Source organism: Lissotriton vulgaris, chromosome 9 (genome assembly GCF_964263255.1).
Source record: "Lissotriton vulgaris chromosome 9, aLisVul1.2, whole genome shotgun sequence".
Taxonomy (NCBI): Eukaryota; Metazoa; Chordata; class Amphibia; order Caudata; family Salamandridae; genus Lissotriton; species Lissotriton vulgaris.
The window spans coordinates 134991386-135015250 of record NC_141697.1 but is presented as its reverse complement, the minus strand read 5'-3'; the positions used below and the strand labels follow the sequence as shown (position 1 = coordinate 135015250).

Below are 23865 nucleotides of genomic sequence, written 5' to 3'. Positions count from 1 at the left end.
ATCTCAGTTTAAAACATTTTAGGAAGTGTCTGTTGCTATTTGGTTTGTACAGTAGTGTTGTTTAATGGTATGCTTTTATCGGAAATTATTGTATACATGTGCTTTTATGGTTTTTAGCCGATAATAAAGCTTTTTTGACTGACTGACTGACAATCATTAAGTTGCAGTAAGTAGAAGAGAGCAGCTTTACACTTGGAGAATTTGTGCCTGTGCAATAGCGGTATTAAAAACTTCCCAGTAAACGGCAGATAAAATTGACAAAAAAGACAAAGTGTAAAATAGTTTCACTAGATTGCTCATCACATGGACAAATGGCAACAGTGTCAGAGGAGTACTGTCCTAAAGGAAAACATATCATCCAGCGAAAAGAACCCAGCCTAAATCTTGCCAACAGATTTCTTTCATAAAGTTTGGCACGTATAACAAATACAAAGCAATTGTTGGAGTCGCTTAAATAAGGCAATAATCTCTAACTGAGGGTTTGTCCACTTCCGTTATTTCCCTACAGATTTGTTTATGCTTGCGAAAACTATCCCGGGCCCAATTCTATCCTTTTTAGGTCTCGGACCGGAAATGCTGGCTTGCCAGCTTCCGGTCAGAGAATTAATGATTTTGAGTACGGAGCTTGAACCCGCCTCTGTACTCGACCTCCCCTCAATTGGCTGGCTTCCTAAACGGAGGCCAGCCATTGGAGGAGAGATCCATCACTCCGATGTAGCCCCGTCCTTTTCGGATTTGGGGGCGTCATTTTTGCTGTTCTTTAGACAGTGACGTCGTCCGTCACTCAGCACAGCAAAACACGCCCCCAAATCCGAAAATGTGGTAAGCCTAGTTGCCGCCATTGTTGCCCAGCCAGCGCCGAGTAAGGTGATGCAGCACACATGCTCCGGTGCGGATGGGGCTTCCGCCCAGTGCCTCGGAGCCCAGCTGCAGTCTTTTCCACTTCCTGATGTCCCTGGCCGTCGCCGACATGCTGAACGTCCTCTACGGTGAGTTTGTCCTTATTTGCGCAACTGTGTGATCCTGAACAGGCCGTCTCCCCCCCTCCCTCCGCCCGCAGCTCTTCTCAGGCCGGCTCCCCCCCCCTCCCTCCGCCCGCAGCTCTCCTGTGTCCGTCTCCCCCCCCCCCCTCCCTCCGCCCGCAGCTCTCCTGTGTCCGTCTCCCCCCCCTCCCTCCGACAGCAGCTCTCCTGTGTCCGTCTCCCCCCCCCTCCCTCCGACAGCAGCTCTCCTGTGTCCGTCTCCGCCCCCTCCCTCCGCCCGCAGCTCTCGTTGGGGTCTGTTTCAGTCCCCGGTGTACCAGCAAGCAGTCCGTCTGCCCATGCTATAAAGTTAATCTCTTTTAGTCCCTCATCTATATTCATTATTGTTTACACGGTGAGTCCGTCTTCACCTTTACCGTGTGAATTACATCCTGATTCCGCTCTGTAGTCCCCTATCCACTTCCTACGGAATCACAGGTGTGCCTGCTTATCTGCCAGCTTACGCTGTATTTATACATTCACTTTGGTAGGTGAGTTTGACCATTTATTTGACATCCTGACAGCACGGTGGACACGGACGCTATATCGCCGGACGCTATCCCGCCGTTCTTCTTAGGGCACCATCCTGCTTTAACTACTCGTGAAACTTCAAGGTAAACGTTGCCCCTGCAATCCCCGTCGACGTGCTATTTAACCTACTTGCGCGACTCAGCTTTTTAATTGAACATTCACTCTATTCTTTTTTAGTGGCCGATCGACTGACGGCTTGACTATCAGACATACACGGACCTTCCTTACTATTGAACCCTGAAATGTAAGCGCCTGTTATGGCAGAGTTTTTGGCTTTACTTAGAAGTGATATAGATCATTAATCCTGCTCGCATCTAGTATAGGTATTCTTAGCCTGTGTTGGCCCTTTTAAGCCCTTTTTCCAGACCTAGAAGAGGATAGCTGCTTAATGTGCCTTTATTCTTGACTTTAACCTGTCTATTGCCTATTGGCTTTGACATATTAGACACATTGGTATGGTGTATGTAGGTATTCTGACAGAGCTAAGGAGCATTTCACCCCTTTCAGGCCTAAAGCTAGAGAGACTCCATCTTGATGGAAGCAGAGAGGCTTTTTAGGGTAAAGGCAATGTTTACAGTTAAGGCTGTTGTGCTCGAGGGAAGATCCAGTTAGGACTGCTTCTTATCCGAGAAATGTGTTTTTCTCTTGGGCCCAGACGTAACAAGCAGATGGCCACTGCGGTTGCGTGGAAGCCTGGGAGCTGGCACAGGAATTCGGTGGGAGACAGCCCTCCGGTGGAAATTTCCATGAGGGGAGAGGAATCCATATTAGCGAGCTACAGGAAAGGAGGAGTGTTCATTCCAGCTTGTGTGCAAGTCAGTTCAGTTTTGGAAGTCAGTGCAGCGTGGTGTGCAGTTCAGCGTGGTGCTCAGACCAGCTTGGAGCACAGGACTGCAGGGAGCCCAGAACAACTTGGAGCTCCAAATAGCTTGCAGAGAGAGAGAGGATGTCTGCTGGGAGCTGCAGAATAGAGTGCAGTTCTTGAATGGAGAAAGAAGGCAGACGATTACTGAAGATGAGGAGGGAGGAAGCAGTGAAGGCTGTCAGCTGGAGCAACTGAACCAGAGGCGTGGTGATGTGGTGAAGGAGGGAGAGACAGAGAGAGCCCTAATCCCACCAGAGGCAGAGAGAGAAATCTTCCTTCTAATAGGTGAGGTAGTCTGAATTAGTTACACTTACACTTTCTAATCTTTTCCTTTTCAGTGGAGTGTTCCTGTTATGTTTAATCCTTCTCTTTCAAGTGGTGTGTTCTACCTATAGTCTTTGTCAGTTACATATCTGTATATGTGTTTCTTATTAGTGTAATAATAAACATCCCCATAACTACAGTGCTTGAGTTCTTTTATGATAAAGTTATCCTGGCTTCAAGCCAGTTGCTGTTGAGCCACTGATGGATCAAAAAAGGGGGGTAGGAGCGCTTAAATCAGAGAACAACTCTAGCACATAGTGTGTATATCTTTGTCCTCATATTGTAAGAATAATCTTTCCTGGTAAGTATTGCTGTTTGAACAGATGCTACCCCTGATCAGGTAAGTAATAGTGAGGGAGAGAGGAGACTTGCAACCAAGGGACTAAGTTAGTACACCATCCTATAATAAATGTCCCCAGTTTATAACTAACTGGCGTGTGGTCCCTATTCTTGTTCACTAAAGGTAAATGGCACTTCTAGGTGTTTGCTAGGCGCATGAATGGATGAGTAATCCCAATCAGGTGAGTGGTGATCACATAAATAGGGAGTGAGTGGACCTTTGATGCCAAGAGCCGGTAATACACAATAATCCGGACCCACATCTAAAGTTATTATTGTAGTTTCATCCCGAGTAGACAGCTGAGATAATATCCCAATATATATATATATGTATAGGTGTTCATAGGAATGTGGTCGTCGTTTGACACGCGGCGTTAATGAGAGCACTGGAGTGTCAAACCAGTGTGTAAAGCCACCGGATTGTGGTAAAAGACTAAGTGAGAGCGGTGAGAGGGAGATCACCGTGGATGTTTCGCAGGATCGCGAACGCTGGAAAAGAGAGCATTGGGTTCTGCAGGCCCGTGTGTAGACACGCCGGATTGTGTGTCAGATCTGCCCTGGGGTAGAACGGTCTGGGTCGAGGCGACCGCGAGACCAACTGATGTGAATAAGTGTAGTGTATGGATATCCCTAGTAATCTTAGTATAATATGAGCTTGTATATTGCGAGTTCCCTATCCTCAGGTAGGTACCAGGTGCCTGGATAGGTGGTCCTGAGGACGGAAGGTGAGTACGTTTTGGCTGGGTCATAGGGGCCCCTGGGGGCTGATCCCATCTAAACAGAAAATCCAGCCATTACATTTTGGCGTAGTCGGCATCTTACGGACTCTGTGTGACCCCATGTGTTGTGAGTAAACGCCAATTACATTTTGGCGTAGTCGGCATCTTACGGACTCTGTGTGACCCCATGTGTTGTGAGTAAACGCCAATTACATTTTGGCGTAGTCGGCATCTTACGAACTCTGTGTGCCTGGCCATGTGCTTAGATTGTCTCCCATGTGTTGTGAGGGAGTGCCCTGAACGCCAATTACATTTTGGCGTAGTCGGCATCTTACGAACTCTGTGTGCCCGGCCATGTGTTTAGATTGTCTCCCATGTGTTGTGTGGGAGTGCCCTGAGTGCCATGTACGCCAATTACATTTTGGCGTAGTCGGACAGTTTACGAACTCTGTGTGCCTGGCCATGTGCTTAGAGAGTTGCCCATGTGTTCTGAGGGAATGCCCTGAACACTAGTTCCATCTGGCGTAATGTTGCAGTTTATGTAGCCTGTTAGACCTATTGGCTTGAACAGTTGCAGCGTGAGGAGATTGTATTACATCATGGCATTTGGTTTATTCAGGGTGGAAGGAATGGTTTTCATCTTGGTGTTTAAACTGTCAGAGTTGAAGGATGGCATTACATGAGGAAGTCAGTTACATCTTTGTGATGGTCCAATTGTATAAATGTGTGTAAAAAGTGCTTTTAAATTGCCCATTAAATTGCTTGCTGCATCTGCTTATGCTGTGCAATGTGAAATGTGTTCATTTTAATATGCTCTGTGGAGTTCTGTGAATATAGCTCCTTGTAAATATGGCTTTAGAATAGCGCCATTTTAATGTGCCTTATGAGGTGCATGTTCTCATGTTGATCTGTTGTGTTGCCTGTGAATGGTGCTTTGAATATATTCCTTGTGTTGTTTATTGTCTTGTAAATATGGCTTTAGAATAGCGCCATTTTAATGTGGCTTGTGAGGTGCAGGTTCTCATGTTGATCTGTTGTGTTGCTTGTGAATGGTGCTTTGGATATATTCTTTGTGAAAAGCGTGTTGTTTTTTGAGTTTGTTTATTGTCTTGTAAATATGGCTTTAGAATAGCGCCATTTTAATGTGGTTTGTGAGGTGCATGTTCTTATGTTAATCAGTTGTGTTCCTTGTGCATTGCGCCTTGGAAATGTTGTTTGTGAAAGGCTTGTCTTGTAAATATGGCTTGTGAATAGCGCCATGTGGTCATGGCTTGGACAGGGCATGTTCTCATTACGTTTGGCAGGAGAGAGCTGGATCTTTCTCGGGTGCTTGGGGATAACGTTTTTGAAAATATGTACGTGTCTTTTGTAAACGTGAAGAAATGTGCTAATGATTTTCCCATGTATAAATGGACGTTGGGAAATGTTTCCATTTGAGCTGCCAAAGGGTTAATATCTTGAGTTGAGGTGGCAGCCTTTATTTGTTACATGCTGTCAACATGCATGGTTATCTGACCTGACTATAAAAGTCAGTGAATTATTTTAAGGATTTTTGATGGTTTGATTTTGACTTTTTTTTTTTGGTTCCTTGGTCAGCCTACGTGCTTTGTCAGTTTCTTGACGGAAAGGTAACATCTTGTGTTTTGAGAAGAGTTCTGTTCATTTCACATTCCTTTTGAAATGCGTCTACGTATTTGTGTGGGTTCACTTTGGAACTGAAGTGTTTATAAATCAACCAGTGAATTACGGAGAAAGCTGTTCTTTTAAAATGAGAGAAATGTTAAAAAGATAGCCTTAGAGTGCACGCTACGAGCTGTTTTCATTAATTATTTCTGTGAGGGGTTTCCATCTAGACAGGAATGTGATGGTTGCAATAATAATAGGTTTAGAATAATAAATCTTGTCCGACAGTGCGTGGTAACATGTGCTTTTAATTAGTGTGAGGCAACCATGTGCTTTTAAATGAAAAAAGTTAAAACGTGACATTATTATTTTCCCCAATGTAAAATGAAAATGTATGCTTTTATAAATGTGTCATCAAAAAATGTGAACTTAAATATAATGTTGAAATGAATATGCATTTTATGCTGTTTTACAAATTATTTCTTTTTGACAAATGGGCCATGTTAATTCGTTTCTCAAATGCAGAATGTATATAATTTGGTGTGCAAAAGATAGTTGCCCCTTTTAAATAAGTGCTCATATTTTTAAATGTTTTATGGACAAACGTCTTTTTAAAAAAAAAAAAATTGGATCTTTTTTAATTGGCAATACACTGTAACAGAATTGTTTTTTTTTATTAATATTAGCCTCCGTTAGTTTGAGAATCAGGCCATGAGAACAGGCAAAAGGAATTTGTTTTTTGACCTTGGCAGCCCAGCTGGTCTGCGCAGACGAACTTTTTTTCATTCTGCAAGTTTCGATCACGTCCCAGTGTGTTATGATGGGCTACAATCCAATTTTCTTCCGCGCACGGCTTGTTTATTTAAGGGCGGGGTGGCCTGGGCTTCTCTGACCAGGGATAATTGGGAGGCTTGCAGTGCCCTGCTGATGCTGTCATCATTTGGCAGTATTTCAAATTTTTTTTTTCACACTGTAGCGTGACTCTTGCCCAGAAGGGTGAGACTGGCTTAGTTAGGATTAGGGTATGTTAGGCCCCACTCAATGTTATTCAAAGTTAAATTTTGAATGTTTTTAATTAATTAGGATATTCTCTTTTCGATAATGAAAGGCACCCGGGGTGCTTTTTAAATGGAAAATTTTATTTTACAAGAATAATGATACTTTTTCTCTGGTTTCTAGGATTGCTGCAGTTGGGGTGCGTGCGTGCATCTGCCCACTCCCTTTATTTGTTTTAGCTTTTTATTTTCATGTTATTATTTTAGTTTATTGTTTTGGATGATGGAACCAGACCAGACCAGACCAGACCAGACCGGGTGATGGATGGCCGCATTGGAGGAAGTACCGAGGATGCAGGGTGGTGGCCTACACTGAATAATTTGGACTGTGTTATTAATACCTTGGCCTGCGTCTTTTTATGGACATCTCTACGAGCAGGCCCCACTTTTTTTTTAAAAAAAATATATATAATACAAATATGTTTTATTTGGGACAGAATTATACATGTATTTTGATGAATTATCCCTTGGACAATCAGGCCCCACTTTTAAAGAACAAAAAAGTACGAAATGTTTTATTTGTAACAGTATTATAAAAGAATTTGGACATTGAATAATCCCTTGGACAAGCAGGCCCCACTTTTAAAAAAAAATATGTCACCTATTATAGTTTTTCTGTTTTCTTCAAAACAGTTTTTCCCAAATGAAGGACCTTTTTTGAATGATGGCGCACACATGTGCTCCACTGTGTGATTTAAGCTTGATGTTACACTAGTTATCTTGTAGACTGGGGTTGTAGTTTTTTTACTGTTCTTGCATTTTCACCTTGATTGATCATAGGGTGGTTACCTTACAATTTAGATGGTTCTGGGTGGTGTGTCTTTTAGTTTGATTATGTGTTAATGTTTATCCAGACCTTGCAACAGTTTGTCATGTTTATTTCTCAGATTTCACCTTAAATTGACTAATGTCAGCAGGTAGGCCTCATTTAGGCCTATTGTTATTTTCATCACACACACAAGCCCCTACACCAATAGTTTCATGATTCATCATTAGCTTAAGTTGCCTATAGTACGTATGGCTCATTTAGGCCCTTTCTTATTTTCTCATTAGGAGTTGAAATACATTTAGCCTTAAGTTGTCCGAAGTAGGCCCATTTAGGCCCCTTGCTGTTTTCATTCAACACATAAGTCCCTACATCACTAGATTTCACCAGTTATCATTAGAAGTTGAGGCACATTTAGTTTGAGGATGCTTTGGTTAGTTTCTGTTGTTATCAGATCCAATCTCAGATATGTTTCAGCATTCAGGTCAAGGGTGCTTTGATTTGTTTTTAGGTTTCTATTCCCTACAATTGAGTTTCAGGTGGAATTTTCTTGAGTTGTCAGTGTTTTTAGGGAGTTTTTTTTTAGGTTTTTGATTTGTTGATAGATTGTGTTGATGTTTGTTTATTTAGATGTTATTGTTTGTTAGATGTTCGCAAGATAGGGATCTAAGGGTGGATGGCAGGGATATTTAGCAGTGATATAGATCTTAATCTTGCTCACATCTAGGATAGGTATTTTTAGCCTATGTTGATAGATTGTGTTGATGTTTGTTTGTTTGGATGTTATTGTTTATATAGATGCTCGCATGATAAGGATCTAAGGGTGGAATGTTATGGCAGAGTTTTTGGCTTTACTTAGAAGTGATATAGATCATTAATCCTGCTCGCATCTAGTATAGGTATTCTTAGCCTGTGTTGGCCCTTTTAAGCCCTTTTTCCAGACCTAGAAGAGGATAGCTGCTTAATGTGCCTTTATTCTTGACTTTAACCTGTCTATTGCCTATTGGCTTTGACATATTAGACACATTGGTATGGTGTATGTAGGTATTCTGACAGAGCTAAGGAGCATTTCACCCCTTTCAGGCCTAAAGCTAGAGAGACTCCATCTTGATGGAAGCAGAGAGGCTTTTTAGGGTAAAGGCAATGTTTACAGTTAAGGCTGTTGTGCTCGAGGGAAGATCCAGTTAGGACTGCTTCTTATCCGAGAAATGTGTTTTTCTCTTGGGCCCAGACGTAACAAGCAGATGGCCACTGCGGTTGCGTGGAAGCCTGGGAGCTGGCACAGGAATTCGGTGGGAGACAGCCCTCCGGTGGAAATTTCCATGAGGGGAGAGGAATCCATATTAGCGAGCTACAGGAAAGGAGGAGTGTTCATTCCAGCTTGTGTGCAAGTCAGTTCAGTTTTGGAAGTCAGTGCAGCGTGGTGTGCAGTTCAGCGTGGTGCTCAGACCAGCTTGGAGCACAGGACTGCAGGGAGCCCAGAACAACTTGGAGCTCCAAATAGCTTGCAGAGAGAGAGAGGATGTCTGCTGGGAGCTGCAGAATAGAGTGCAGTTCTTGAATGGAGAAAGAAGGCAGACGATTACTGAAGATGAGGAGGGAGGAAGCAGTGAAGGCTGTCAGCTGGAGCAACTGAACCAGAGGCGTGGTGATGTGGTGAAGGAGGGAGAGACAGAGAGAGCCCTAATCCCACCAGAGGCAGAGAGAGAAATCTTCCTTCTAATAGGTGAGGTAGTCTGAATTAGTTACACTTACACTTTCTAATCTTTTCCTTTTCAGTGGAGTGTTCCTGTTATGTTTAATCCTTCTCTTTCAAGTGGTGTGTTCTACCTATAGTCTTTGTCAGTTACATATCTGTATATGTGTTTCTTATTAGTGTAATAATAAACATCCCCATAACTACAGTGCTTGAGTTCTTTTATGATAAAGTTATCCTGGCTTCAAGCCAGTTGCTGTTGAGCCACTGATGGATCAAAAAAGGGGGGTAGGAGCGCTTAAATCAGAGAACAACTCTAGCACATAGTGTGTATATCTTTGTCCTCATATTGTAAGAATAATCTTTCCTGGTAAGTATTGCTGTTTGAACAGATGCTACCCCTGATCAGGTAAGTAATAGTGAGGGAGAGAGGAGACTTGCAACCAAGGGACTAAGTTAGTACACCATCCTATAATAAATGTCCCCAGTTTATAACTAACTGGCGTGTGGTCCCTATTCTTGTTCACTAAAGGTAAATGGCACTTCTAGGTGTTTGCTAGGCGCATGAATGGATGAGTAATCCCAATCAGGTGAGTGGTGATCACATAAATAGGGAGTGAGTGGACCTTTGATGCCAAGAGCCGGTAATACACAATAATCCGGACCCACATCTAAAGTTATTATTGTAGTTTCATCCCGAGTAGACAGCTGAGATAATATCCCAATATATATATATATGTATAGGTGTTCATAGGAATGTGGTCGTCGTTTGACACGCGGCGTTAATGAGAGCACTGGAGTGTCAAACCAGTGTGTAAAGCCACCGGATTGTGGTAAAAGACTAAGTGAGAGCGGTGAGAGGGAGATCACCGTGGATGTTTCGCAGGATCGCGAACGCTGGAAAAGAGAGCATTGGGTTCTGCAGGCCCGTGTGTAGACACGCCGGATTGTGTGTCAGATCTGCCCTGGGGTAGAACGGTCTGGGTCGAGGCGACCGCGAGACCAACTGATGTGAATAAGTGTAGTGTATGGATATCCCTAGTAATCTTAGTATAATATGAGCTTGTATATTGCGAGTTCCCTATCCTCAGGTAGGTACCAGGTGCCTGGATAGGTGGTCCTGAGGACGGAAGGTGAGTACGTTTTGGCTGGGTCATAGGGGCCCCTGGGGGCTGATCCCATCTAAACAGAAAATCCAGCCATTACAGCGCCGCTGTCACACGCAGCGCTTTGATAGTTTCCCTTATCGGAGGTCCTTTAAAATTCCAACTTACCATTATATTTATACAGGCATCAGTCCTTCAGTAGCCGATCTTTAGGCATTTCACGTGAAAAAGGAATTTTCTCGCTATCACGGGCCGTTTTTATCACTTACAAGCCTGTTTCTATTTAAGGTAATTACAGCATTCATTTATATGCACGTAGTACCTCGACACTGCATTGATATACGAACCTCATACTATGCGGGTCTCTCTTTCTCTTTTGCGTAGCTGGCTCCGAGATTTTAATTGTTCTACACCATCCTCTTATGTGGGCTCTCTATCTATATAGCGTCCTGTAGCCCTCTGAAGATTTTCTGGAAGTTATGTAAAGGTGTTGGTTTATTCGCCTTGTCATTTTATTTGTCCACGTATATCAGCCTCTACGTTTGGCTTTATTCAGTTATGTGTCGGGCCTGATTTGTAGGTATTGCCATATCATTCTAAATCAAAGAAACAGTTTAGTTCTTTGGTTCTATTCAAGTATAGTCTTTTTGTGTGTGTGAATAGGGAATATCATTGTGCGCATTGTCCTGTCACATGTTTCCTTCCCCCATAAATTAATCTCATCATTTAACTAGTGCCTATACCTATTGTATCTCAATTGATCCTTGAATCTGATCCTCTGTCTCCATATGTCGATGTTATCCTATGTGAGATTAATCATTAATTTTCTTTTAAAAGAATGTCTAGTGCTCATGTGGCCCGGAATCGATACTTCTCTTGATCATTTGATAATTTATATGCTCTAGGAATGTCTATGACGTGATGTCCCAGAATTAATGATTTTGAGTACGGAGCTTGAACCCGCCTCTGTACTCGACCTCCCCTCAATTGGCTGGCTTCCTAAACGGAGGCCAGCCATTGGAGGAGAGATCCATCACTCCGATGTAGCCCCGTCCTTTTCGGATTTGGGGGCGTCATTTTTGCTGTTCTTTAGACAGTGACGTCGTCCGTCACTCAGCACAGCAAAACACGCCCCCAAATCCGAAAATGTGGTAAGCCTAGTTGCCGCCATTGTTGCCCAGCCAGCGCCGAGTAAGGTGATGCAGCACACATGCTCCGGTGCGGATGGGGCTTCCGCCCAGTGCCTCGGAGCCCAGCTGCAGTCTTTTCCACTTCCTGATGTCCCTGGCCGTCGCCGACATGCTGAACGTCCTCTACGGTGAGTTTGTCCTTATTTGCGCAACTGTGTGATCCTGAACAGGCCGTCTCCCCCCCTCCCTCCGCCCGCAGCTCTTCTCAGGCCGGCTCCCCCCCCCTCCCTCCGCCCGCAGCTCTCCTGTGTCCGTCTCCCCCACCCCCTCCCTCCGCCCGCAGCTCTCCTGTGTCCGTCTCCCCCCCCTCCCTCCGACAGCAGCTCTCCTGTGTCCGTCTCCGCCCGCAGCTCTCGTTGGGGTCTGTTTCAGTCCCCGGTGTACCAGCAAGCAGTCCGTCTGCCCATGCTATAAAGTACATTGCTTTCAGCACGTAGTCGCATTTATTTTTACAGTGCCCATGCTTTTCTGTATTACACACATTACATCATTTGGCATGTTTAAATTCCTCTTTATAGTGCTGCGTTCATGTATTTTCACACAGTTTCAAAATGTCCGCTGTAGTTTCCTGTTCACGTGTATTTTAGTTCGGGAGTTCAAAGCGGGCTCTGCAGCCAGAATGTGGGCCACTTTTTTCGTCAGTGCCCGGGCCGAATTGTGATCCCAATCCGACCCTGATGCCGGGTACTGTGCGCATTGAGCAGAAGGGCTAGCTTTTCATGTGGCTCTGTGGCCCCTGGCACCGCCGGTACAACAGTACGACACATGTCCTGGGGCCCAGCCTCGCTTTTGCTGCTCTTCGTTCGTTTGATGAGACAGGATGCTGCTCTCTGCAGTGAGTTGCGACGCCTTGCTGTTTTTCCTTGAAGTGGACTGTGATTATATTTTGGCGTCTGTGGTTAAAGTCTACCATAAGTCTGCGTGGGCTGCGCTGGTGCCCTGTCAGCTGTTGTGAATGATTGAGTTTTGCCATCCTTCTGTGTCATCTTTCGGTTACTTCGTAGCGCTATGAGAAGCTACACTCAGCTTAGCCTTCATTTCATATGGTAACGTTTGGAGCAAGCAACAGGTCAGGATGGACTGAAGGTTGGATTCAGCCCTCTATTTCGCGCTGTCAGGCTGTCCACGGCAGGCCCCCGCTCCTGCGTGCGCTTTCAAGAGCCACAGACAGACAGTAGTGCTGCTGCTGGTGTCCCCTAGCGCCGCACCAGCTGTCCGTGCTTCTGAGCACTACCACCAGCAGGGCTGGTGGCGGTGCGGTCTAACGCCAAACAGGCCACCTTGTGAGCTGTCCTTGCTTCTGGGCACTAACAGCAAGTGCTGGTGGGGGCGTGTCCTGGCGCTACACTGGCCACAGTGTGATCAGTCCGTGCTTCTGGGCATTACCGACTGCAGGGCTGATAGTGGTGGTGGGGCCTAGCGCCACAAAGGCCACCGTGTGAGCTGTCCATGCTTCTGGGCACTACCGACAGCAGGGCCGGTGATGGGGTCTCAAAGTGCCACCCAGGCCACGGTGTGAGCTGCCCTTGCCTCTGGGCACTATAGATAGTAGTGCTGCTGGTGTATCCTAGCGCAACACAGACCAGCTTGTGAGTTGCTCCTGCTTCTCGACGCTGTTGAATTGTGTCCCAGCGAGTCACACAAGCCAGCTGCATTCCAGAAGCTTCTTTGAAAATAAAGAGAGGGGCTCCTCTTTGTTTGATTTCCAATTCCAAGACGTATTTAATGAAGTACGACGCCACAGTGGGATCGCATCAGTAAAGTAGGGGGAGGGGCAAAAGGGTGTTGTACATCGATTTGGATATGTGTCATCGGGTGATATTGATATTGGGAAGGTCAGTTTCACGTTCAATAGAAAGAATTCCTGCAGAACATAAACAACATGTCTTTATATCGAGTTTTTACTTCACTGCCGCTCTTTCTAATCGCTCTAAATGGCAGATGGCAGTACTAACCAATGCAATGGTACTCATCGACCTCAAGAGGCTGAAGAGCTAAGTTGGTTTTGAATTATTCAACCCCAGGACTCACAAGTACACAAGATGACAGCAAAATGTAACGTTTGTAGCGGGTTAAGCTTCATTTACATACACAAAATCGTTACCCTAAATGCAGCAGGAAGTGAGGCTGACCGAAGGAGGGAGGAACAGAGAGTCCACGCTGAGGTGGAGGCAGTGCTTTAAATGGGCCGGTACCAGTACTTTTCTATTTTGAGAGGGAGAGTGCCTGCACTTCTGAAGAGAGACGTAATACTTATTTGGAGAGTACCCACCCTTCTCAGAACTACGCAGGCGCTCTGGTACAGAGTGCCTGCACTTCTTTTTTTCCCATTTCAAGCACTGGTGGGAGGAGGAGAGAGTCAGTGGTGAGATGGAGAAGAGAGGGTGAGGTGGGGTGAGTGTTATAAAAATGTATTCTCTCTAATGCTCTCCTATTGCCATTGTAAATGACAATACCATTTATTTATGTTTGAAAAAAATGTTTAAAAAAAAAAATGTAATGAGCAATGCCAATAGCTCTACCTTTAATAATGCCGAGACCATTGCATTGTAAATGCTTGTTTTCGATTGACTCTGGGTGCTCAAACAATGAGGCACAGTCAAGTGCCGAAAAGCAGTTTTTAATATATTGAAGCCATGGGATGGTCAAACCACGGGCGCAGGCCACTGAAGGAAGCAGGCTTGGGAAAGTGGGGAGACCTCTGCGTTAACACTCAACTCTTGGATTGGGAATCTTTATCTAATTTAACTGGCTGGCCCCTCACAAGATTCAAATACTACCAATTGTCATCATGGTGGGGAAGACAGCGCTGGGGAGAGGTTGAGGAGACCCAGTCTCTAGACTTCATCAGCAGAGTCGGAGGCTGGAAGCGGGAGGTGGCCTTCTGGTACAATACTCTGGTGACTGCAAAGGATAGCCTGGATTCTGATATAATGAGTCTATGGGGCAATTCCATAACGGAGAATAGAGAGGAGATACAGAAAGTCTGGGCCGACTCATTTACTATGTCACAAAAGATAATCAAACCAGCTAATCTCAGAAGAAACCACCTATTCACCGCTTACAGGGTTTATTGGACCCCTGCCAAACTATGTAGGATTTCTGCTGATAATTATCTTTGTCCGAGGTGTAATTCTCCGGCTGCAGACGACCTACACATGTTTATGGATTGCCGAGAAATTACCAGTTATTGGAGACATGTGTGTGATTTCCTGGAGGAGGTTTTACTAATACCATTTACCTGTTCCCCCAGGCTGATTTTCTTTGGCCTCCTTCAGGGGTACTCAATGAATAGTCCAGCCACACAGTTCTTGTTCTATGTTGTAGTTATTGCCAGGAAGGAAATTTGCAGAGAGTGGAAGTCGAAGGCCCCCCCAAGATTTGCTGACTGCTTAAAAAGTATTATGATGATTGCCCAGTCGGCTAGGTTGTGTGGTGGAGAGAGTGCCAATAAGATTTGGCCCGCGGTAAAAGATTGGTCGGAAAAATAATCAAGTGTCCAATGATTATGCCAGAGGTTTTGTGGTCCGGTCCTCCCTGGTAATAAGGTAATAGGGAGTTGGACAAGGAGACAGCCTACCTCTGGGCGATTTCAGTAGGCCGTGCACATAATCCAGGGGCGGAATCTAAATCTATATGTGCAAAAGGCTCTGAAAGATCCCATCTAGAGCATACATTTTCTGGTGGCATATATGAGGACAAAACAAAAGTGCAGAAAAGCAGTTTTTGAGGTCTCGTTATTCCATTCCGCAAGGAATGAATAGCGAGAATTATAGGGTTGCATCAGGAAAGCTAAACCAGCCAGCGGATTTCCACAAGTGCATGTGATCGTGAAAGCGCATCCGCCTGCTGGGTTAGCTTTCCTGATGCAACACTAACCATCACTTCAAAGGGATCCGCTCCGCCCCCTGCTGCACGCGCTTTCCATCCAGTGTGGCATTACGCCCGCTTATCAAAGCCGGCATTCTTCCCTGCAGCGACCATCTGGCTCGCCTCTCTACTCCTCCCTCCTGGCTCCTGCGCATCTTCATTTATTACCTCTCAGTAAACAAGCTTCAAAGGGGCTGCTATCATCATTCACACCTCCCGTGCTTAGCACGCAGAACGGTGCCCATTTGCCTTGCATACCACGCTAAATTCATAAAAGAAACGCTTTATAATGAGCTGTTTACTTTCTTTTCATGGTGGAACAAAGCCAGGTGAGCCGTATCATACCTCACTGATAACTATCGTCTATTGTAGTTAACAACACCAGGTTCAACTTGTGACTTCAGGCGCTACACGCATCTTTGCAGGGTGTGTGCACAACCTAACGCCATTTTTTGTAGCTACCTTTACGAATATCATTGGGTATTACGACCCTATCTACGTGCCTTGAAGTAGCATCCTGATGGCTTAAGGTGCTTGCTCACCAGTCCGCACTCAATGCACTCTCTTATCTTCTCCTTCCTGCTGCCCAGGCTCCGCATTTCACCCATTGAAATAACTTTAGGTGTGCGGTGTTATCTGATTGGAAAAGAAGGAGCTTCCGTTACTTGAAGCCTGCATTCCAGGAGTTCCTGCCAAATATGTGTAATTTTTTCAGATTTTTTCAAGTCCCTGGTTTATTTCCATGCCTTAGGATGTACATGCCGGTCGCTGCAAATTCATAAAAGAAACACTTTATAATGAGCTGTTTACTTTCGTTTCATGGTAGAACAAAGCCAGGTGAGCCATATCATACCTCACTGATAACTATCGTCTATTGTAGCGAACAACACCAGGTTCAACTTGTGACTTCAGTCGCTACATGCATCTTTGCAGGGTGTGTGCACAACCTAACACCATTTTTTGTAGCTACCTTTACGAGTATCATTGGGTATTACGAACCTGTCTACGTGCCTTGAAGTAGCATCCTGATGGCTTAAGGCGCTTGCTCACAAGTCCGCACTCAATGCACTCTCTTATCTTCTCCTTCCTGCTGCCCAGGCTCCGCATTTCACCCATTGAAATAACTTTAGAGCAGCATAAAAGGGTATACAAACAAAGTAATGTAACTAAACAGAACATATATTCTTAACTAAATGTGGCACATACATTGATAATATATGGAACGTATGTAAGAATAACATAACATATGTAGAGTGCAGATTCAGAGTGCAGAGTGCAGATTCAGTGTGCAGAGTGCAGATTCAGAGAGCAGAGTGCAGATTCAGAGTTCAGAGTGCAGATTCAGAGTGCAGATTCAGAGTGCAGATTCAGAGTGCAGATTCAGAGTGCAGAGTACAGAGTGCAGATTCAGAGTGCAGATTCAGATTATAGATTCAGAGTGCATAGTGCAGATTCAGAGTGCAGAGTGCAGATTTAGAGTGCAGATTCAGAGTGCAGAGTGCAGATTCAGAGTGCAGATTCAGAGTGCAGATTCTGAGTGCAGAGTGCAGATTCAGAGTGCAGATTAAGAGTGCAGATTCAAAGGGCAGATTTAGAGTGCAGAGAGCAGATTCAGAGTGCAGATTCAGAGTGCAGATTCAGATTGCAGAGTGCAGATTCAGAGAGCAGAGTGCAGATTCAGAGTGCAGAGTGCAAATTGTGAGTGCAGATTGTGAGTACAGAGTGCAGATTGTGAGTGCAGATTGTGAGTGCAGAGTGCAGATTCAGAGTGCAGAGTGCAGATTCAGAGTGCAGATTGTGAGCGCAGATTCAGAGTGCAGAGTGCAGATTCAGAGTGCAGAGTGGAGATTGCAGAGTCAGAGTGCAGATTCAGAGTGCCGAGTGCAGGTGCAGAGTGCAGATGCCGAGTGCAGATTCAGAGTGCAGATTCAGAGTGCAGATTAAGAGTGCAGATTCAAAGGGCAGATTTAGTGTGCAGAGAGCAGATTCAGAGTGCAGATTCAGAGTGCAGATTCAGAGTGCAGATTCAGAGTGCAGATTGTGAGTGCAGAGTGCAGATTGTGAGTGCAGAGTGCAGATTGTGCGTACAGAGTGCAGATTTTGAGTGCAGATTCAGAGTGCATATTCAGAGTGCAGATTGTGAGTGCAGATTCAGAGTGCAGATTGTGAGTGCAGAGTGCATATTCAGAGTGCAGATTGTGAGTGCAGAGTGCAGATTATGAGTGCAGAGTGCAGATTCAGAGTGCAGATTCAGAGTGCAGAGTGCAGATTTTGAGTGCAGAGTGCAGATTCAGAGTGCAAAGTGCGGATTGTGAGTGCAGAGTGCAGGTTCAGAGTGCAGATTCATAGTGCAGATTCAGAGTGCAGATTGTGAGGGCATAGTGTAGATTGTGAGTGCAGATTCAGAGTGCAGATTGCGAGTGCAGATTGTGAGTGCAGAGTACAGAGTGCAGATTCAGAGTGCAGATTGTGAGTGCAGAGTGCAGATTGTGAGTGCAGAGTGCAGATTGCAGATTCAGAGTGCAGCGTGCAGATTGTGAGTGCAGATTCAGAGTGCAGATTCAGAGTGCAGATTGTGAGTGCAGATTCAGAGTGCAGATTCAGAGTGCAGAGTGCAGATTCAGAGTGCAGATTGCAGATTCAGAGTGCAGATTCAGAGTGCAGAGTGCAGAGTGCTGATTCAGAGTGCAGATTGTGAGTGCAGAGTGCAAATTGTGAGTGCAGATTGTGAGTGCAGAGTGCAGATTGTGAGTGCAGATTCTGAGTGCAGAGTGCAGATTCAGAGTGCAGAGTGCAGATTCAAAGTGTAGATTCAGAGTGCAGAGTGCAGATTCAGAGTGCAGATTGTGAGTGCAGAGTGCAGATTGTGAGTGCAGAGTACAGACTGTGAGTGTAGAGTGCAGATTATGAGTGCAGAGTGCAGATTCAGAGTGCAGATTCGGAGTGCAGATTGTGTGAGTGCAGAGTGCAGATTCAGAGTGCAGAGTGCAGATTGTGAGTGCAGAGTGCAGATTCAGAGTGCAGTTGCAGAGTGCACTCAGCACCACCACAGCATCACTCAGCACCACCACAGCATCACTCAGCACCACCACAGCATTACTCAGCACCACCACAGCATCACTCAGCACCACCACAGGATCACTCAGCACCACCACAGCACCACTCAGCGCAACCCCAGCATCACTCAGCACCACCACAGCATCACTCAGCGCCACCACAACATCACTCAGCGCCACCACAACATCACTCCGCGCCATCACAACATCACTCTGCGACATCAAAGCATCAATCTGTGCAACCATTCAACAACAACTGGTTCAATTATGTTCTCTCAATGTTTCAAGCTTTATTACAAATGTCACAAAAAGATGTTATTTCACTTCTGTTCTTGGATTGTCATCACAATACAATACACTGAACATAATCTTCACAAAAGTTATTTACAAAAGTTTAAGCTATTGCCATTATAAATTACAATCACTTTTATTTAAGTATTAATTATTTAAAAAAATTAAAAGCCGTTGTTATTTGTAATAGCAATACATCTAAGTCACGTAAATACAAAACATGTTGCATTACAAATGCTATAGGTGTCACATTTGCGAAAGTTATAACTATTGGCATTGAAAATAACAAAGCTATTAATTTAGCTATTTTCAAAACCAACACATAAATAAAAAAATTGTCATTTACAAGACCAATAGCTCAAACTTTCATAATGCGAGACCTATTGCATTGCAAATGCTTGTTAATATATTGAAGCCATGGGATGGTCAAACCACGGGCGCAAGTTAAACAATCTCTAATAACAGCCCGTTTAAAATCTGCTTCTTGGTTGGACCAGATTGGCACCTAAGAGCCAAGGGGCAGCATTAATGGTGTCTTGGACATACTCCATGCCTAACTCCAGGTTTAGTTTAGTTTATAGGCTTCTATAGCGCTTGAATCACCCTCTGAAGGGTATCTCAGCTCTCGGGATTTGCAGCAGAGGTAACGGCAATGGGCTGATCTAAAACAGAGCTGTTTTCAAGGCTTTCCTTAATTTCCGATGACCAAGGCATTGTCTTAAGACAATAGGGAGTTGGTTCCATAGGAGTGGCGCTTGATATGAAAAGCCCTTGCTGTTCATGTCTTTTTAGGTCTCGCCTGAGCCAATGTGCTTGCGCATTGCTCCGGCGAGATTATAGTAAGCGGACAAGAAATGTCTACCAAAACGGCTGCAGATCGCATACAGTTCATGTGATCTATGCACCTGCACACCATCGACAGCCACATAACACACCACCATTTGTCTGGGCCTCGGCATCAGACTTCAAAGGCTGCCGCTCCCCCACCCCCCGCGTGCATATCGCGCACCACCATTTGTCTGTGCCTCGGCATCAGACTTCAAAGGCTGCCACCTCCTTCTTTAACTCCCTGTTTTCTTCTTCTGTGCTAATCTGCTGTTCTCTTCCACCCGCCTCTTTCTCTAACTCCCTGTTCTCTTCTCCTGTGCTGATCGGCTGCTCTCTTCCACCCGCCTCCTTCTTTAACTACATGTTCTCTTCTGCTGTGCTGGTATGCTGCTCTCTTCCACACACCTCCTTCTCTAACTCCCTGTTCTCTTTTGCTGTGCTGATCTGCTGCTCTCTTCCACGCCGCCTCCTTCTTTAACTCCCTGTTCTCTTCTCCTGTGCTAATCTGCTGCTCTCTTCCACCCCACCTCCTTCTCTAACTCCCTGTTCTCTTCTCTTCTTCTGTGCTGATCTGCTGCTCTCTTCCACCCGCCTCCTTCTCTAACTCCCTGTTCCCTTCTCTTCTCCTGTGCTGATCTGTTGCTCTCTTCCACCCGCCTCCTTCTTTAACTCCCTGTTAACTTCTGCTGATCTGCTGCTCCCTTCCACCTCACCTCCTTCTCTATTTTTATTTTTTTATTTATAAAGTTTTATATAGCTTGAACCAGATCCCGAAGGATATCAGAGCGCTTTACATGAGGATCAATTGAAACCCAAGTTACATGTTATATCCAAGCATAATAAGGCACAGAGACAATGAACAAGAATAGCAGATATTCATGGATACTATCATTATATATATAGCGCTGGCTAGACCCGTAGGTATCAGAACGCTTTACATTAGGTTGCACAATGTTACGGAAAATTATAACAATTACACATTACATCAAAAATAAGCAACATATTGAGAGAACTCCCTGTTCTATTCTCTTCTCCTGTGCTGATCTGCTGCTCTCTTCCACCCCACCTCCTTCTTTAACTCCCTGTTCTCTTCTGCTGTGCTGATCTGTTCCTCTCTTCCACCCACCTCCTCCTCTAGCTCCCTGTTCTCTTCTCTTCTCTCGTGCTGATCTGCTTCTCTCTTCCACCCTGCCTCCTTCTCTAACTCCCTCTTCTCTTCTCTTCTCCTGTGCTGATCTGCTGCTCTCTTCCACCCCACCTTCTTCTTCAACTCCCTGTTCTCTTTTGCTGTGCTGATCTGCTGCTCTCTTCCACCCGCCTCCTTCTTTACCTCCCTGTTCTCTTCTCCTGTGCTAATCTGCTGTTCTCTTCCACCTGCCTCTTTCTCTAACTCCCTGTTCTCTTCTCCTGTACCGATCTGCTGTTCTCTTCCACCGCCTCCTTCTTTAACTCCCTGTTCTCTTCTCCTGTGCTGATCTGCTGCTCTCGTCCACCCTGCCTCCTTCTTTTACTCCCTGTTCTCTTCTCCTGTGCTGATCTGCTGCTCTCTTCCACCCGCCTCCTTCTTTAACTCCCTGTTCTCTTCTCCTGTGCTGATCTGCTGCTCTCTCCCACCCACCTCCTTCTCTAATTCCCTGTTCACTTCTCTTCTCCCGTACTGATCTGCTGCTCTCTTCCACCGCCTCCTTCTCTAGCTCCCTGTTTTCTCCTCTTCCTCTGTGCCGATCTGCTGTTCAATTTCACCCGCCTCCTTCTTTAACTCCCTGTTATCTTCTCCTGTGCTGATCTGCTGCTCTCTTCCACAGCACCTCCTTCTTTAACTCCCTGTTCTCTTCTCCTGTGCTGATCTGCTTCTCTCTTCCACCCACCTCTTTCTTTAACTCCCTGTTCTCTTCTCCTGTGCTAATCTGCTGTTCTCTTCCACCCGCCTCTTTCTCTAACTCCCTGTTCTTTTCTCCCGTGCTGATATGCTGTTCTCTTCCACCTGCTTCCTTCTTTAACTCCCTGTTCGCTTCTCCTGTGCTGATCTGCTGCTCTCTTCCACCCCACCTCCTTCTTTAACTTCCTGTTCTCTTCTCTTCTCCTGTGCAGATCTGCTGCTCTCTTCCACCTGCCTTCTTCTCCAACTCCCTGTTCTTTTCTCCCATGCTGATATGCTGTTCCCTTCCACGCTTCCTTCTCTAACTCCCTTTTTTCTTCTCCTGTGCTGATCAGCTGCTCTCTTCTAAACACCTCTTTCTCTAACTCCCTGTTCTCTTATCCTGTGCTGATCTGCTTCTTCCACCCGCCTCCTTCTTTAACTCCCTGTTCTCTTCTGCTGTGCTGATCTGCTGCTCTCTTCCACATACATGAAGATAGACGTGACGTACCCGGGGGAGTGAAGAACCGATGTAAAAGAGAAACCATCGAGTTCAATAAATCTGCACCAGCATGCGAGAGGCGGTCCGGAAAGACAGTCTAACCACGGGGAACGAGGTGTCTTTAAAACTTGAAGGAATCCACATGAAATAAATTTGACTTATACCAACTGGAGTATCGAACCAGTAGCCACTGAAAGCAAAGGAACAAAAGAACTGCATATACAGTCTTTTTTCGGCCGAAAAGTAGAGGACTTTTTGCCTACCACGTATAAAGAAATGTGAGATCTGTTGAACGCAAGGAATCCATACAACACATTCTAGAGAGAGGAAACGGTTGTTTGCTCTTGAAGACCCCAAATAAAAAACTGTCCTGATGAAGGTGTGACCATATCAACGGGCTACAACACCGAAACGCGTCAACGCACTTTTTTGCACAGAATTCAAACTTACCTAGGGGACTCTTGAGATATTTTTATTGTACTATACTGGAAGTACCCCAAACATTTGTAAAAAGGTTTTTTGAATCGATTAATCCGTAGCAATATCAAGTGCATTATTGAATTTAAAGGGGTTATGTTGTTTGTTCTGTTTGATTTGCGATATACTGTATGATTACTCTTGTGGATTAGGAAAATGTATTGTGTTCTTCATTTTTAATGTGATATATATATGTGCATTGTCTCTTTCTTATATTTTACATATCAAAATGTATTATTTTTTTCTTCTGTTTTTAAAAAAAGTAAAATTTTCTTATGAGATGTTTCTATATTGATGTGTTCAGTAGATTCAAATAGAATTCTTACTGAATTTTTAACAAATATATTTTTAATAAAATAGACTGTAAACGTTATGATCTAGTTTGTGACCGGTGATTTAGTTGACACAATGAGCGCTTGGGGTGAGTGAATGCTATAATAGTTGTGGCAATAGTTCCTTTCTTTGACAATTGTTTCCAGGGATAGCCCTTTTGACTTTCACTCTTCCACATACATCCTTCTCTAACCGCACACACACATACATACAACCACACACACACAGACATACAACCACACACACACAACCACACAAACACACACAACCACACCACACACACAATCTCACACACAACCACATACACAACTACACACACACAATCACACCCAACTGCACACACAACCACACATACAACCACACACACAACCACATACAACCACACACAACCACACGCACAACCACACACACAACCCCACACACAACCACTCACACACACACAACCATACACAACCACACACACCCACACACAACCACATACACAACCACACACACAACCACAAACACAACCACAAACACACAACCACGCACCCAACCACACACCCACCCACACACACAGCCACACATACAACCATACACACACACAACCATACACACAACCACACACAACCACACACACATACAACCACACACACACAATCACAACCACACACACACACAACACACACACATAAAACCACACACACACAACCACACACATCTATCTATCGCCCTTACTCTATCTGTCGCCCTCACTCTATCTATCTATTGCCCTCACTCTATCTATTGCCCTCACTCTATCTATCGCCCTCACTCTCTATCTATCTATCTATCTATCTATCTATCTATCTATCTATCTATCTATCTATCTATCTATCTATCGCCCTCACTCTATCTATCTATCTATCTATCTATCTATCTATCTATCTATCTATCTATCTATCTATCTATCTATCTATCTATCTATGTGTTCAGTAGATTCAAATAGAATTCTTACTGAATTTTTAACATATATATTTTTAATAAAATAGACTGTAAACGTTATGATCTAGTTTGTGACCGGTGATTTAGTTGACACATTGAGCGCTTGGGGTGAGTGAATGCTATAATACTTGTGGCAATAGTTCCTTTCTTTGACAATTGTTTCCAGGGATAGCCCTTTTGACTTTCACTCTTCCACATACATCCTTCTCTAACCGCACACACACATACATACAGCCACACATACACAGACATACAACCAAACACACACAACCACACAAACACACACAACCACACCACACACACAATCTCACACACAACCACATACACAACCACACACACACAATCACACCCAACTGCACACACAACCACACATACAACCACACACACAACCACATACAACCACACACAACCACCCGCACAACCACACACACAACCCCACACACAACCACAC

General features: G+C 44.7%; 1 protein-coding gene and 1 long non-coding RNA gene across 3 annotated transcripts in view; one reads left to right on the top strand and one right to left on the bottom strand.

Annotated features, from left to right (window-relative positions):
• Positions 1 to 23865, top strand: part of NDUFAF1 (NADH:ubiquinone oxidoreductase complex assembly factor 1) — a 149559-nt gene that overhangs the window by 3374 nt on the left and 122320 nt on the right. The window lies entirely within an intron of this gene.
• LOC147689723 (uncharacterized) lies at positions 5829 to 9148 on the bottom strand. The gene is made up of 2 exons (XR_015299894.1): positions 7027 to 9148; positions 5829 to 6804 (listed from the first exon to the last, which is right to left on the bottom strand). It is a non-coding gene; the product is annotated as an uncharacterized LOC147689723 (long non-coding RNA).